Genomic DNA, 14,842 nt, shown 5'->3' with positions numbered 1-14,842 from the left:
GCCTCCATTGTTGGTTTATAGTAGTGTGATTAAACATCTCGCCTTGGCGTATATGCCTTGCTCCCTTCGGAGGGTGTTTAATTCAAGGAACTACATATTAAACTTCTTAACGATGGATGATATGTGTTTTTACATTAAGAACAACTACGCTACCGTAAAGTTACTTAATGACTCACATAAAATTCAGTCAATGGTGTACACTAGACTAAGTTTAATGTTAACCTTCCTTCAGAGCTATGTCATTATTACTTAGAGGCTAAAGGAAATGCGGCATGTTATTAGTGTTTGATAAAAGTTATCATGATAGCACTAATAATGAGAATAGTTTTCAATCAATCATAGTGTTTATAATTTACTTGCTTCCAAGGAATTTTGAGCATGGGATTGAGATGTCGTTGCATATATTATATTATGATTTTATTAAGGTTCCATATTATATGTTTGTATGCTAAATTGATAATGTCTAGTTTACTTATTATATTCATGTTTATTATTTTCAGATTTGATCATGGCATCATTTAGCCCACCTGTTACTATTCTTAATCAAAACAAATTGACTGGATCCAACTATGTTGACTAGAAAAGAAATTTGGACATTTTTCTTATAGCTGAAGAGCACAAATATGTGCTTTCTCAACCATGTCCTAACTTTCCTTCATTAGATGCTCTTCTTAAGGAAAAACAACGATATGATCGTTTGTAGAAATCTAATGAAATAGTCAAGTGCTACATCCTAATATTTATCTCAAATGTTCTACAGCATCAAATGCAGGATATAGAACTAGCTTCGGACGTAATGCTAAGTCTGAAGGAGATATTTGGTGAGCAAAACCGTTCTGCAAGGCAAGAAACCATGAGGCAAATTTATAATACCAAAATAGCTTAAGGCAATTCAGTGAGGGAGCATTGTCTTACAATGATCTTTAATCTAAATACATTGGAGGTTTTAGGTGCCGATATTAATGGAGAATCGCAAGTGGATATGATACTTCAGTCACTACCGGAATCATTCAAGGAATTCAAACTCAATTATAATATGAATAAAAAGATTTATTCATTGACTTAATTGATGAATGAATTAATAGCGGTAGAAGGCATCCTTGGTATTTCTAATGTTGAAGCCAATATGGGTGAAGTTTCTACTTCTCAACCTAAGTCAAAAGGTAAGGGTAAGAAAAAGAAGAAGAAGGACTTCACCAAGAAAGATTGTAAACAAATTGCCTTAGGAGTTGCCGACAAAGGAAAAAAGATCAAAGGAAAGTGTTTCCATTGTGGTGAGAAATGACATTAGAAGAGGAATTGTCCAAAATTTAGGGCTACCAATAATAAAGGTATGAAAAGTTCATTCCTCCTTGAAATATGTTTAGTACAAAATCTCACAGATTCTTGGTGTGTGGATTCAAGTTGTGCTAATCATATCTGCAATTCTTTGCAGGGGTTCCAAGAGACTAGAAAGCTTAATGAAGGGGAATTGTTTCTTACTTTGGCTGATGGGAGCATGATTTCGGTTATGGCTGATTGGAGTAGGATTTCTTACTTTGAGTCTAGGGTTTTAATATTGGAAGACTGTCTATATGTACATAATGTTCATAGGAATTTAATTTCTGCAACTTATTTTGGTAAACATGGACATTGTGTTATCCTAAAAGACAATGTTGTAATAAAGAAGGATAAAATGTCTATCTGTTCTGGCAATATTGTGGATGGTCTTTATATTTTAACTCCTGATAAGCATGAATTATACAATTCTGAATTAGATAGTAGCTCTCATGTAAAATTATTAAAGAGAAAGTTTCCTTCTACAAGTTATGCATATCTTTGGCACTTACGTTCTGGCAATAGGATTCAAAGACTAATCAAAGATGGAATTTTACAACCCATGAACTTTGATGAATTTCCAGTTTGCAAATCTTGTTTGGAAGGTAAAATGACCAAACGACCTTTTAATGCAAAAGGTAGAAGAGCCCAAGAGTTGCTTGAATTAGTTCGTATGGATGTAGTGGTCCTATGTCAACCCAAGCAAAAGGTGGTTATGAGTACTTCATCACTTTTATCGATGATTACTTAAAATATGGTTATGTGTACCTAATGAGACGGAAGTCCGAAGCCTTTGAAAAGTTCAAAGAGTTTAGGGCTGAAGTTGATAATCAATTAGGTAAACGCATGAAAGCCATTTGATTTGATCGTAGTGGCGAATACCTTCTTGGGAATTTCAAGGATTACCTAATTCAGAATAGGATTGTATCCCAATCGACTGTACCTGGAACTCTTCAACAAAATGGTGTAGCGGAGAGAAGGAATAAGACTCTTTTGGAAATGGTTAAGTCCATGATAAGTTACTTGACTTTACCGAGTTCTTTTTGGGGTTACGCCTTAGACACAGCAATACATCTTTTAAATTTAGTTCCATCAAAATCTGTTCCCAAAACACCTATGAAATTGTGGAGTGGGCGTAAGCCTAGTATAAAATATCTTCACATTTGGGGTTGTTCTGCACATGTGTTAAAAGGGAAGCCGAATAAGTTGGAACCAAAGTCAGAAGTATGTTTGTTTGTAAGTTGTCCAAAAGAAACTAGAGGTTTTTTATTCTGTAGTCATAAGGATAACAAAGTTTTTGTTAGTACAAATGCTAAATTCTTAAAAAATGACTATATGAATAATTTTACTCCTAGAAGTAGAGTTGTCTTGGCTAAAATGAATGAACCTGTAGTTGAACAACCAATGGATGAAACTAGGGATGATGTGGTTGTATTAGATACACCACAAGATACTACTTATGAGATGTCAAATACACAGGTGCCTCGTCGTAGTGGGAGGATTGTTAGGCCACCTATAAGGTTTATAGGTCTAGGAGAAACTTTTGAAGCTATCTCAGAAGAGGTCGAAACTGATCCTTACACTTATGATGAAGCAATGAATGATATAGATGCACATCATTGGGTCTAAGCTATGAAATCTGAATTGGATTCTATGTATTCCAATCATGTTTGGGATCTTGTAGAGGCGCCTAACGACATTAAACCTGTTGGTTGCAAATGGGTTTACAAGAGAAAGAGAGGGATAGATGAAAAGGTTGAAACCTTTAAAGTAAGGTTAGTGGCGAAAGGGTATACACAAAAAGAAGGTATTGATTATGAAGAAACCTTTTCACCAGTAGCAATACTTAAATCTATCAGAATTCTCTTATCTATTGCTGCTCATTATGATTATGAGATTTGGCAAATGGGTGTCAAGACTGCATTTCTCAATGACAATCTTGAAGAGGAAATCTATATGATGCAACCAGAAGGTTTCATAGCAAAGAACCAAAAGCATATAGTATGCAAGTTGAAAAAGTCCATTTATGGACTTAAACAAGCATCTAGATCATGGAACATCAGATTTGATCAAGCAATCAAGTCATTTGGTTTTGAACAAAATCTTGATAAACCATGTGTGTACAAAAGACATCGAGATGAAGTTATAGTGTTCCTAGTGCTTTATATTGATGATATTATACTCATTGGGAATGATGTAGGGGTAATGTAATCTATAAAGGTTTGGTTGTCAAGCCAATTTGATATGAAGGACTTGGGTGAGTTTAACTTTATTCTTGGGATCAAGCTTTGGCGAGATCGCAAGAATAAGATGTTAAGCTTATCACAAGCTGGATATATAGATAAGGTTCTAAAACGGTTTAGCATGCAATACTTTAAGAAATGATTACTTCCTTTTAGACATGAAGTTTCTCTGTCTGACGACCAAAGACCTAAGACTCAAGAAAAAGAAAATATGATGAAACAAGTTCCTTATGCTTCTGCAGTGAGAAGTTTCATGCATGTCATGCTTTGTACTAGACCAGATATCTGTTATTCAGTTAGCATGGTCAGCCGATATCAATCAAATCCAGGACCAAAACATTAACAAGCTATAAAACATATTCTCAAGTATCTTAGGAGAACGAGAAATTATATGCTTGTTTACCGGTGTGAGGATTTGATTCCCATTAGCTATACAGATTCAGATTTTCAATCAGATCTTGATTCTAGAAAGTCCACTTCAAGTTGTGATTTCACCTAGGGAGGTGGAGCCATAAGTTGGAGGAGTGTTAAGCAATCTTGTATTGCGGACTCCATCATAGAAGCTGAATATGTTGCTGCTTGTGAAGCGGCAAAAGAAGCTATTTGGCTCAAGAAATTCTTTTTAGATCTTAGTGTTATGAGAATGGAGCAAGTTCCTATCACATTGTTTTGCGACAATAGTGGAGCGGTTGCACAATCCAAAGATCCAAGGAATCATAAGAAAGGAAAGCACATCGAGAGAAAGTACCACATCATTCGAGACATTGTTGCTCGTGAAGATGTAGTAGTAGCAAAGATTGAAAGTGCAAATAATCTAGCAAATCCCTTTACCAAAACCTTACCTCAAAGGACTTTTAAGTCACATTTGGAGGGTATAGGTGTTAGATTAGTGCACAATAGTCTTTAGGACAAGTGGGAGAATGTTAGGTTTAGTGTACTTGAATCCTATTGTATGATGTTGTGTATGACATTATGTATGACTTAATGTTGTATTAATAAAGTTGTTTTATTATAATCTAAAATAATGGTAAGATGAATATTGGACATTATCATATTGTTTATGAGATGCATAGTGTGTAATTTATGTGATTTATTCACAAAAGATATAAGTCACAAGTTCTTTGTAAACTCAGAATTTTAGTTTATAGTCGGTGATAAAATTGGGCATTTCATCTACGAAGACTATAAAATATCAACTAAGATGATTTATCTTGATCATGGAAATGGAAACTTCTAGTTGGTATGTTGATATGTTTTAAGAGTTAAGACATATTGAACTAGACCGCTGTGAGATTTATTATTCTCCTAATGACTGTCAAATGAATGATAAATCTCACGACTTATATTTACATGAACTCTTAATCCTAAGAGAATATTGAACTTGATCATGAAGTGTAGGTTGCGATGATATATCAGGAGTGAGATCTAAAATTACAGTTAAAATCTCAGTTTGTTGGGCAACCACATTTAGTGTTGATGGAACGTATATTTTCAAGATGGAATTCATAGTCTCTTAACGGAGATACAAAATATTCTCTTGAGATAAGTTTAATGGGTTTGTTATTCAGAATGTTAAACCTAACTACTTTAGTAAATAGTTACTAAAGTATATATTTATGAAATTAGATTTCATAAATATATGATGAATAACTTAAAGGATTAAACTGGGTACTCAAGGATTAAGATGTAGTAATCTTCAACGTGGCGGTCTACATTTATGACTTTGTATTACTAGGAATATTTTATGAAGGGGTTGCAGGTATGATAAAGTCATGAGATATAATTTATAAATAAGGCCTAGAGTGCAACTATATTTAAATAGTGGTATTAAATATAGTTAATGGTAATTTTGGACTTGTCAAGAATTGACAGAAAAGCTCAAGGCCCATTGGAGCTAGTGTCTTTTTGGTCCCACTCCAAGCGACATACTAAAGCCAAATTGGAAAAAACCCAATTGGAAAGGTCCAAAAGGCTAGTCCAATTAGATAATCAGTTATAAGGAGAGAAACATACATAATTTTGATGAATGAAAAAAGAGAGACATCATTGTAAAATGGTATGTATGTAAAAGTGGGACACTCTATCATTCTCCCTTAGAAATTGATTAAGAGACCACACTTCTTGGGCGTAAAGTGGAATTGGAGTGAAGATTAAAAGTGTTCCCATGTACTTCTGATTTTAATTTTGATTTTCACCATACCAAGGTATGCTCTCTTGTTCTTGAATTCTGAAATTTACATAGTACATGTTAATAATTGCGACTAAAGTAAATTCGTTAATTTTTCGCTGCGTATGTTTTGTATGCGATACAAACATGTGTTTTTCCAACACGCGTGTGATGAGGCTAGTATATGTGTGTGTGTGTGTGTGTGTGTGTGTGTGAATTTCTAATAAAAGTCAAAACCTAGTATAATTATTTCTGTGCATACTAATTGAATTGTTAATAATATGATTCTCATAAAAAATTACTAGTAATATATAATATGTGAATTTAGCATATTACAAAATTTTCTTGTCCGTTAGAGCATTCTTATCAAGCATTCTAAAAAATTTAGCATTTACCATCTCAAAACCCAATTTATAACATATACCACACCACTTTACAACATTCCTTCCATCAAAACTTCTAATTTTTTTAACACTTCATTTAAATATTATTTCTTTTTCATTTTTTATTCTTTTTTATTCATCCTCTCTCTTTCTCTTTCTCTCTCTCCTCTGTGTCTCTCTTTCACAACCCAGCGCCGCCGGCCACCATATCCACCCACCCATATCACAACCACCACATCCACCCACCATTGCCGCAACCACAAACAACAGCAGGAAAGAAAAAAAAAAAAAAAAAAAAACCTTCACATCCAAAGCCACAAAATCAAAAAATAATCCAAATCAAAGAATCACAACATCACAACAAAGACCCAAAACCATCCCGATCAACCCACACCCAACACCCAAAACCACCCCGATCAACCCACAAACCCAGCCACCGCAATCAAGAACCCACCAAAATCAATCAAAACCACTGAAATTAAAACTCACTGATATCAAATTGCAAAACCCACTCACCGAATCACCGCAGAGACCCACCATGAACCACCGTAAAGACCCACGATCCACAAAAAACCACCATAGCCCAACCAACATTGCACCCGGCCACACCCAAGACCCACAAACTTGAGATGCAGAGAGAAAGGGAAATGGAGAGGCGGAGAGAAAATGAAAGAAAGAGTAAGAAGGAGTGGACGGAGAGTACGAGAGAGACAGTGAAAAGGAAAGGAGTGGACGAAGATTACAAGATCGGCGGCGGCATATGGGTATGGAGATAGCGCAGAGATCGGAGGGTAATCGGATCAGACAGTGGGGATGGAGATAACAACGATGATGATGACGAGGAGAGAGCATGTGCGATGATGATGACGAGGAGAGAGCATGTGCGATGATGATGACGGCGAGCTATGGATGGCTTGCCTGAGAGAGAGACACCAGAAGGAGAGAGGGACAGAGAGCTCGAGAGAGAGTGACAGAGAAGTGAGAGGAGAGTGAAGAGACTTGGAAGCAGATAAACACAAGAGAGAGAGAGAGAGAGAGAGAGAGAGAGAGAGAGAGAGAGAGAGAGAGAGAGAGAAATTAATAAAAAATTATATCATAGTGCTACAGTGCGGTCTAAAAAATGAGACCGCACTGTAGCAGTATTGCAAAAGTTTTGGCATATACTATTTTTGATGGAGCACCTTTTTTGTTCATAAATGCTAAAAAAAAGCATTTTTTAGAATATAGCATACTTAATAAGAATGCTCTTATAGTTTTATTTTTGCCAATATAAAGAAACACTCTCTGTGCCATTACTATTTCTTCTATATCCCAATATATAACTCGGCTCAATGATTGCTCGGATTTTTTATGCCATTCAAGGGTGTAATCCCAAATCAATCAATAAAAAACTGATTCCTTTTCATTACTTTTGACTAATCCCTAATTGCAACCGATTTTGAATATTGCGCAAAGATAATTAAATTCATGTATATAATTGTGGTCTTCCAAAATATTATATGTGCCATATATCAATTTTTCTACAAATATTTACCAAAAGTGATATGATAACATAATTGGTGTCACACCGACAATTTAAAAAGTGATTTATTTATTTATTATTATTATTATTATTATTTGATACTTTGATTTAGGAACATAACAGTTGACGGAACTTACTAGATATGTTTTTTTTTTTTTGGTTTTTTTATATATAGGAAGACTATGGATATCATTCAACTATAAAGAATCAGTTATAACTTATAATATCATAGAACCGTTCACCTTTAGTGCAGTAGTCACTCCACAAGTATAAATGCTTGTGAGGTGTGGGGTAAGGGACGGGGTTCAAGTCTCCAGGAGGAAGCTTCTTCACACACATATACACTTAGATTAGGTTAGAGTAGAAATTCTATCTTGTATAAAAAAAAAAAATAAAAAAAAAAAAAAAACTTATAATATTATTGAAAAAAAATGTATTCTAAAAAATAAGAATTCTCCTCAATCTAAACAGAAAAATTATCAATGTCTAGAACATTTTTAGTTAAAAGGTGTATGGATTTATTATTTTGCATAAGAACATGGGAAAAGGCAACTCTACAAAAGTCAAGAAGGAACGACAAAATACCATAACAACCGAAGTCACAGACAATAGGCGCGGAGATTGCTCATTTAATACCTGTATCATTGTAAGGGAATCACCCTCCATAACAAATATTTCCTGAATGCCCATATCTTTAGCTGGAAAGTTACTTCAAACGCATTTCAGGGGCAGCTTGATGCATTTAAAGGCCTAAGGAAAAAATTGATTATATTGTCTTAAATATAAAATTACTACTAATTAACATGAATAACGTAGAATTTTTTTATAAATACAAAAAATTTGACAAAACTTTTCACACTTGTTGATGTGGCAAATTGATAGTAGTAAGTAAAAAAGTGGGGTTAATTGTAGACCTAGATGAAAACTTGTAAAAGTTTGCTAACTCAACTCTTATTACTATTTTATTTTTTAGAAGTGCAACATTCACAATATTTTTCACAACAAATCCTAGGTTTTAAGTTGCTTCTTGTTTTCTATTTGAAAACACCACTATAATTATTTGTTTGCCATCAATAACAGGCTGTAACAACTTATTATTTAGCATTTGTTGTAAAAATGTTGTAAAAAATATTATAAATGTAACATTTTTCTCTCTTTTTTGATTGTTTTTCATTTGACAAAAAATAATTATTTTATTTATTCGTTATAAATAATACTATTGGTTAAAATTTGGAGGCATTTTTTTTACTTGGGGCTTTAGGCAACTGCATCTATTGCTTTTACTATTCATCCTAAGGCCTTTGCTTCCACTTCAATAGCTCCCAAGGGTGCATTGAGCTTCCAATGCCGTTCATTCCAAATGACAAACCCCACGCCAACCAGTTTTTGAGTCGGAAACACAACAAGATGGGATGAAGGTTTCAATGACACAACTCACAATAGATCTATAATTCTATATTCATCCAGATATTGAGACGCCACTGAACCAGCGCTCGTACATCCTTCTTTGCTCTCCAAAAAATGACTTTTGGCTAGTCTATTGTGTTGGAAAACATGGATAAATAAACAAGTTTTTATTCAACAATACAAACCCTAAAAATTTAGCAATGACAAAATTAAATAGATAGAGTTAGAAAGATCTCACAAACTATAGAATCACGCAAAATGCGTTATCTTTAAAGGTTGATTCGTGCCACCCGAAGTAGAACTCGGTGTGAATGGCTCTCTTGGCCGAACAACCCCCCAAGATTAGACTATAGTAATTTCTTCAAGTTGATCACACACTCAAGCAAGAAGAACTAGGAACAACCTTACTTGCCTTTTCTTTCCTTAAGAAAAATGAAGCAGAAAATTTCTGTGCAAAAAATTTCTGTGCAGCCACAAAAAAAAAAACAGAACAGAACAGAGAGAAAGAGAGCTGCTATGGCTGGAGAAGATGAGAAGAATATGTAATGAATAGTGTGTTTTGTAGGGTTTATAAACTAATTTGATGGGAGGGCTAGGCTGCACTAACGGGCAGCACAATTAATGCCCCAACAGGCTGTATATTAAATGCCCAACGGGCTGCTCAGAAACTCCCCAACGGTCATAACAAAAATCAACTCAAATTTGGGCTAAAACAAAAGTAAGAGGAAAGGTGCAGCCTAAGAATCAATTAACAAACCCAAGCCCAAGCCCAAGCCCAAGCCCAAGCCAACACCTAGCCCATTATGTTCCAACTTTACCACCTAAGATGTGCAAAGTTTTATAAACTCATAACAAGACTTATTCCTAACCAATGTGGGAGACAAAGCAAATGTTAAGTGTTTGAAACACACTCACTCTAACAATCCCCCACATGTTACAAACACTAGACTAGGAAAGGCAATAAACTCAAGAAGACATGCATCAATATAGTACCATAAGGTTTTAACCATACTTAGGATAAATAAGTAGGAACTACTAGAAAATGGTAGAGTTAGACTCTTTTAACCAAGCTATTAGATAACCAAACTTATCACCCACATACCTTTCTTTACTAAGGTTGTTCCATAAGCGGGTTGGCGCCTTATACAGGCCATGCGCCACTGGGTTTCATGAGAGCTCTAGAGACCTACCCAAATCTCATAGGAAGCGGCACAACTTCCACTCCTACATAGGTGGCATCCATCAAGAGTGTGTGCAGTACACCCCATCCCAACAGGTAGGGAATAGGGATCCATTAAAAGCTAGAGCTCAACCTCCAGCAATTTGCAACTTAGCACTGTCTCACGCCATAGGGATGGACTCATCACTAATCTCCTCAATGAGATAGCGGAACACATAAAACTGACAGTCCCCACATGGACCACAAATGACCTCTACCCATTTAACCCCTTGCGTGGAATCACCCATGATAGAGGTTGGGCATTGGCCATAGTGTCACAATTTGGGTATCAGTCCTATCCCCCTCGATGTCTCACTCACTAGCCTTCTTGCTAGTGGCTTGGTCAAAGGATTGGCCAAATTCCTTTCTGACCTCACAAAGTCCAAGGACATTACACCATTATCAATGAGCTGCCTCACAATATTGTGCCTCCATCGGATATGTCGACTTTTCCCATTATAGATTTTGTTCTTAGCACGTGCTATGGCAGCCTGGCAATCACAATGCATGCAAATAGAGGCAATAGAGTTAGTATACAATGGTATATCAATTAACAAACTCCTAAGCCACTCGGCTTCAGACCTAGCCTTTTCTAAGGCTACTAACTCTGATTCTATGGTGGATCTCGCTATACAAGTCTACTTGGATGATTTCCAAGAGACAGCCCCTCCAGCTAGTGTGAATACATATCCACTAGTGGACTTTACCTCATCTATATCAGAAATCCAATTAGCATCACAATATCCTTCTAATATAGCAGGATAACCACAATATGACAAACTATAATCAAAAGTGCCCTTTAAATATCTTAACAGTCTAGATATTGCATCCCAATGTTCAATACTAGGATTATGAGTATATCTACTCAATCTACCAACAGCATATGCAATATCAGGGCGAGTACAGTTTGTCAAAAACATCAAACTACCAATAATTTGTGCATATTTGTCTTGTGAAACACTATCACCACAATTTTTAAACAAGTGAACCTTTGAGTCGAAAGGAGTAGACATAGGTGACATATCAAAGTGTTCAAACTTTTTAACAATTTTCTCTACATAGTGAGATTGTGATAGTGTAATGCAATCATTATCCCTAAGGATCTTGATGCCCAAGATTTTATTTGCCTCACCCAAATCTTTCATATCAAAATTAGTGGCAAGAAAGTGTTTAGCATCATGCACAACATCAAGACTAGTTCCAAAAATAAGTAAGTCATCAACATATAAACATATAATAACACCTTCATTATTAATAAACTTGCTATATATGCACTTATCGGCACCATTGATCACATACCCATGTGTAAGCATAACATTATCAAATTTTTCATGCCATTGTTTAGGTGCTTGTTTTAAACCATATAAAGATTTAACCAACTTACAAACTTTATGTTCTTGCCCAAGAACTACAAAACCCTCGGGTTGCTCCATATAAATTTCTTCTTCTAAATCACCATTTAGAAAAGCAGTTTTAACATCCATTTGATGTACTACAAGTTTGTAAATAGAAGCAATGGCAAATAAAATTCTAATAGATGCAATTCTAGTAACCGGAGAATAAGTATCAAAATAATCCACATTATGTTTTTGCTTATAGCCCTTGGCTACTAAGCGAGCTTTAAACTTATCAATTGTACCATCCAGATTTAATTTCCTTTTAAACACCCATTTGCAACTAATAGGTTTAACCTTGGGTGGAAGCTCAACTAATTCTCAAGTATGATTAGACATAATAGATTCTAATTTATTATTAATTGCTTCCAACCAAAAAGGTGCATCTATGGATTTAATTGCATCATAGTAACTTACAGGTTCATCTTCAACAACATAGGCAAGGAAATCGTTACCGTAATCCTTTTCCTTCCTAGCTCGCTTACTCCTTCTTATTTCTTGCACATCATCAACAAAGTCATTAGAAATTTCAATAGAATCATGCAATACTTTTTCCTTATTTTTCAAAGGAAACACATGCTCAAAGAATATGGCATTTTTGGATTCAATAATAGTGTATGATTCTAATATATCACTTTTGATGACAAGAAATCTATAGCATGAACTATTGCAAGCATAACCAATAAACACACAATCACATGTTCTAGAACCAAGCTTTCTCCTTTTAGGCTCGGGTAGCATGACCTTAGCCAAGCACCCCCACACTTTGAGGTATTCCAAGTTAGGCTTACGCCATTCCCAAAGTTCATAAGGAGTTTTACCGGTTTTCTTATGAGGTACCTTATTTTGAATATGGCAAGCCGAAAGAATGGTCTCCCCCCACATGTTGGAAGATAGCCTAGAACTAATAAGCATAGCATTCATCATCTCTGTAAGAGTTCCATTTTTCCTTTCGGCTATTCCATTAGATTCCAGTGAGTAAGGTGGGGTTACCTCATGTATTATGCCATTTTGTTCACAAAATTCCTTAAAAGGATTAGACTCATATTCACCACCTCTATCAGTTCTAAGTCTTTTAATACTTTGATTCTTTTGGTTCTCAACTTCACTTTTATACTTTATAAACATCTCCAAAGCTTCATCTTTGGTTCTTAGTAAATAAAGTTTAGTGAATCTAGAGTGGTCATCAACAAAGATCACATAAAATCTTTTACCACCTCTAGTCATGGTGTGTTTTAAATCACCCAAGTCACTATGTGCCAATCCAAGAAGCTCGGTTTCTCTTGTTATGGATTTACAAGGTTTCTTGGTGATTTTAGTTTCGGCACAAATTTCACATTGGTCCATATTTTCTTCACTTAGTGAATTAATAATTCCACATTCTTTCATTTTCTTTAGCTCTAGAAACCTTTTCCGACATCCTATTTGTTTCTTCAATTTGAATATCAATGATAGTTTGTTGAAGATTCAAATAGGTTCTATGGTGGCTATACCGGTGTTTATACTCTTTCCAAGAGTCCGGTAACTTAAACACAAGGCCATGAGCCACAAACCTCTCGGGTAAGACATCACCCTCTTTGGCTAAGTCAGATACTAATTTTTGAAAATCTTCAATTTGGCTAGAAACACTTTTTTCCTCAACCATTTGAAAAGACATAAATTTAGCCATAGCAAACTTTTTAGCACCCTCATCCTCAAACCCATAACGACCATTAAGTTCATCCTATAAATCTTTAGCACAAGTAAAATGACAATAATTATCAAACAACTTGTTAGATAAACCACACTTAATAGTATGAACACATAATTTATTTGTTTTTTCCCACTTTGCTATATTTTTAGGATCATCTTTGGGTTTAGGCTCATAAAGAACCCGGTCAATTTCGGTAAATTCCAAGATGGGTAAAACCCTTTCTTTCCAACGCTTAAAATTATTTCCATCAAAAGCCTCAAGCTTTGTAATTTCCGAAATGACCTTAAGAGAATCAACAACTTGTTTCTTCATTTTTAAAGCACAAAAATCAACCTTTAAATATTGAAGATGCTCTTAGGCTCTTTTATATTTTATTTTTTACCAAGCAAATACGGGAAGCCAATATAACTGCGAGTAGCAGCAGAACTATAGCTAAAGCCTAAACTAAACAAGGGGCCATGAGTGACCCCCTATAATTCTAAATTTTTTTAATTATATATAAGATTTAAAAGTATTAGGAAGAAAATTATACCTAGCCCAAATTTGTGGTCACTCTCTCCCAAATATATATAGTTCAACACCCCTACTTTAAAAATTATAAAATTTATTATGAATTGTCAATGGTTGGTAAGCTTTCTCCGGGATCGAAAGTACACACGACTTATAGAAAGTAAATTATAGAAAGTATAAACCATGAAAGTAAATTATAGAAAGTGTCCACTTAATTATAGAAAGTATAAACCATGAAAGTAAATTATAGAAAGTGTCCACTTAAGTGGACACTTTCTATATATAATTTACTTTCATGGTTTATATTTTTATTGCAAGTTCTTCTATGGAACTTATAAGACTAATAGGAAGTACTTTCTAAACTTATTCATAAATGTGATAAAATAAAAATTTAAGTTTATTATAAAAAAATAATTAAAACTAACCCGCCCAATTTGGTGGGACGGTGGAGGTTTGGAATTTTTTCAACATGCAACCATAAATATTTTCAGAAGTATACTAGCTTAAAAATAATATGGAAGATAGTTTTCTCACAAAATCTTATATTGTGTAGTAAAAAGGAAATTTTTAATGTGGGTTCCAGTTAGCTCAAATGTAGGTTTCAGTTAGCTCAACTAGTAAAGTTTCTGATGGTTGAATAAGAGATCTGAAATTCAATCCCTGCTTACACCAAAAACTGATTGGTGTTTTGGTCTGATGATAAAAAGTATCATCAGAAATCAGAAGCAGACGTCATAGGTTAAAACTCTCTAAAAAAAAATGAAATTTCTATAAAATTTAGTACAAAATTAAATCATAAATAAATAATTTTGAAACTTATAAGAACTTTAAATTAAATGTCGATGGATTATAAATAATTGAGTTTAAAACTTATGTCGTATAATAAAAAGGAAATTGCATGCATCTCTATTTGCTAGTGTGTCTAAAGGTAAATGTTTAAATCCTGATGAAGCCAAAAAAATCACCAGTAAGCTACACGCACTCTTA

Source organism: Castanea sativa, chromosome 3 (assembly GCF_040712315.1).
Source record: "Castanea sativa cultivar Marrone di Chiusa Pesio chromosome 3, ASM4071231v1".
NCBI lineage: Eukaryota > Viridiplantae > Streptophyta > Magnoliopsida > Fagales > Fagaceae > Castanea > Castanea sativa.
This window is presented reverse-complemented; position numbering follows the sequence as displayed.